Here is a 3,760-nt window from a genome sequence, read left to right as displayed (position 1 = left end):
TTTGGACGCGGGTTCTGATCTTCCCTGGGCTTTTATTAAAGCTCTGAGCAGCTTTGGCAATAACAGAGCGGATGGCTGTTTGTTTAAAGAGTGTTTACCAAAGAAAGGGGCCGGCCGGTTGATAAACACGGACCCATCTCCTTGGGAGAATTTGCTAGGAATCGCCTGCTAGCCCAGTGGCCGGGGAGAGACCTGTCACCGAAGACGCTGACCCCGGGGTTTGGCTTTCCCGGCCCCAAATTAGTCGCCGCCTCAAAGCGAACCTTGGGCGCAGGCTGTGTTCGCAGAGGAACGCGGTGCCCCTGCGTGGCCCAGCGTTCGCCTTCTCAGAAAGACTTGGACGGGGGCTAGGAGGGTAAACCTGGCCGCCCCCAGCGACCCTCGGTTCCTCCAAGACAGACTAGGAGGTGATTTACTTATTCCTGGGACGAGGATTGCCTGCAGGGGGATTTAATGAGCCCTTTGGCGCGAACTGAGTCGAGACGGTGACCCCGCTGTGTCCACCCCATGCCAAAACTGTTGGGTAACCTCGGGAGATCTCCTGCTAGGTTTGGCAGCTTTGGGGGTGGAGTGGGGGCTGGAGTTTAGCCTAGGTTCCACTCTTGAGTAGAAGCTGCGGTAGGGCAGGGCTTGGCCTCAGATTTCTAAACCCAATCTCTCTCCCCTCTCCCTATGCAAGCAGCGCTGGTTTGCCGACCCTGATCTCGAGGCCTGACTCAAGTTCTCTCAGACAACAAAATCAGAGCCCCTGGGCAGAAGGCTTTGCGGGAGAAGCACGAGGGATTAAAACGGGTGTTCCACTGGGGCCTCGTTACATTCCATCCCCTCACCACCACTTTTTTTTTTTTTTTTAATCTTGGGCGGTTAACATTTAGGCGCTTTCCATTTGCCAGGTAGTGTCAAAAGCACTTTTCACGTAGTAACTCACTTAATTCTCACCCCACTCTTACGAGATAGTTCCTCTTATTATCTCCATTTTACTGGGCTGCGTGATGAACACTTTTTCTAAGTGGCAGACCAGAGTTCAGACCCGCGCTGCTCGGATCCTGTTTCTGATCTCAGCGACTGGACTAAGCTGTCACAGAGGCTAGGCCTCAAAGAGGGGTGTGTGAGGGTACGCGGGCAGCCCCATACAAGAGAGCTGCCCTCCGTAATGGGGGAGGGGGACGTCATGGGGCAGATCTGCTTTGGCGTTGACCAAACAAGAAGGAAGGACTCTAGCCTTCTTGAGCCGGCAGAAACCTGCGGCTCCGGGGACGGTAGCAGGGCCCGCGGAGGCGGTCTCGGGTGAGGAGGCCTATCCCTCACCACTCACGACCCCATTGGGGGGTCTATCCCAGGCAGGCCTTTTCCTTCTGTGGGCGGGTCCGCTTGGTGGAGGGCTGCCGGGATCGCCACTTTGAATCCACGAACTTCTGCTTTCTCAGGTTCAGCCCTGGCAGGGCGCTCGGCCCGGGGGACTCCGCGGCCGGAAGATGCCCACTCGGACATCCTCCGCTCCGTTTCGCACACGGAGCAGGAGGACCAGGCGAGAAGGCAGCTAAGGGTGGCCCGGGGTTTCTGCAAGGGCAGCCAGGGGCGGGGAGTAAAGCCCAGCGCTGGGGAAGACAGCTCCACAGGGGCGGGGTCTCCAAACCTGCTGCAGGGGTTGGGGGGGGGTGACGCCCAGCTGGGTCTCGCTCCTCCCTACTCTCCTCGAGAGGGAGACGGAGCCTCTGGAGGAGGAGCCACGAGTGGTTCGCCGCCGCCGGCGCTAACCTAGGGAAATGTTGTTCCTGCGGTTTCCAAATGGGTTCGAACGAGGAACCAAGCTAGGAGACGCGAATGAGACCGGAATGAGGGGAAAAAAACTTCAAGGCTGCAGTCTCCGCAGCGACTGCTTGCACTTAGCCTTCAGCTGTATGACCCCCCCCTCTCCCATTCATTCCGCCAAGGCTTGTCACCCCCCTGCTGACTGTCCCAGTCACCTGGGGCGGGGGCTGGTGCCTTGTAAAAGTTGATCACCACCACTCAGATGCCTGAGCCCAGGAATTGTGAGGGGCAGGCAACGTCTGTCCAGCTCCAGGACAGGCTACCTCTGATTGCATTGCGGACAGAGCTCTGCTGGCCCAATTGCAGGAGGCTCCCAGGGGAAAGTGAAGTGACCAGTTCAGGAAAGTGCTCAGGGGGCTCCCAGCCCCACCCACCTCCTCCCTGACCACCAGGCTGTCCAGAGAGAGGCCATGTGGAAGTTAGGTCTAGAGGGTCACTTAGGAACACCCCAATCAGCTTCTCGGGCCCCCCAACTCCTATTCACCCTGGGGTTACCTCCTCTGCCACCTCACCTTCTTTGATTTCTTCCTCTCCTCACCTCAGAGACTCCTGTGTTCTCCTCCCTTGGACTTGGATGTCCAGGCAGGGCAAGTGTTGGGTTCTTAGCTTGGGATCTGCACAGAACAGAAGCTCAGTAAACGTTGACTGAACAAATGAATAAATGATGGGGATGGAGAAGGGGCCAAAGGCTCCTGAAGTGCCCAGGGCTGCTAATGGGAGGGATTGGGGGGGGGTTGGTGGCGAGTAAAGTCTGGGTCAGGAAACATCTGCCTTAACTGTCACCCTTAATCAGAGGGCAAGGGATGGAGGGGCTCCCCAGAGGCAGTAACTTACACTCAGGGTTCAGTTGGGTGTGGTCCCCAACTGGGGTGCTGTGAGGGGGGTTTCGAAGGGACTGGGGGTTGAGGGGTGCTGGGCTTTCCTCTGGGCCTGGTTCTCCCCACATCCACCATCCAGAGCCCCAAATTCTCTGCAGCCTTCAATCCATCAAGAAACAACCTTCTACCCACTCCCTCCCTGTCCTGAAATGTAAAAGAAATGGTCTGGAGACTGCACAGGTCTTGTTGTCCCAGGCGGTCTCCAGATGAGAGAAAATGGGATGAGGGGGTAGAGGACAGAGGTTTCCTAGAAATTTGACCAGCATTCCAAGCAGAGAAAAGAGACTTAGGCACATGGAGTTGAAAGACCTGGACGCAGAGAGTCCCCTAGGACAGTAACAGATTGATGATGAAGTAGCTCTGAGGTCAGGTGGGGACAGCATCAGACTCAGGTACCCTAAGGCCCAAGGTAGGTCCAGGGCTGGGGATAAGGCTGGACAGAGCTGCAATCTGAAGATAGGTCTCTCAGGCAGCGGGCTCCAGGTCTTGTGGGGAGTGGCTCCTGGGGGCAGGGGTGGGGGAGGGAAGGGAGGATAAGGTTTGGGGGTGGACAGCTATTCTGGGCCTTGTCACCTGCAAGCCTCCCAACCTAAGGGCACTCTGGGGGAATCTTGCAGACTCAGGTTCTAACTGACCTGCTCCCCTGGCAAGGGTCTTCTTCTCCTCCCACTGCTGATACTCCCCAAAAGTGAGAGGTTGTAGAGCCTAGTGGTTTGAATTCCCCCCTCTGTCACTCATTGGTGGTATGACCACAGGCAAGTTACTGGTCCTTTTTGTGCCTTAATTTTCTCATCCATAGAATAGGAATAGTCCTATTGTAATGGATTGTTGGGAAGATTGAGTTAATATGTGTAAAGCTCACACTAGACTAGGTAGGGCCTGTCATTGGAGTAAGTTCTGTGTGTTAGTCGTTTCCGTTAATAGGAAGGAGTGGGGAGTCTGTGGACCTGGACTTAATCCCTCCTTTGGCCACACTTCCTTGCCCACTGCTCTTTGAACTTCCAAGGCTGAAGCCAATCTGTGGAATGCTCTGCCCCAGAGCCTTACCAGGTCCAGGCCTAAGGTCAAGG

This window comes from Stenella coeruleoalba (assembly GCF_951394435.1).
Source record: "Stenella coeruleoalba genome assembly, chromosome: 6".
Taxonomy (NCBI): Eukaryota; Metazoa; Chordata; class Mammalia; order Artiodactyla; family Delphinidae; genus Stenella; species Stenella coeruleoalba.
The sequence above is the reverse complement of the archived record's forward strand: the minus strand, read 5'-3'. Positions refer to the sequence as shown.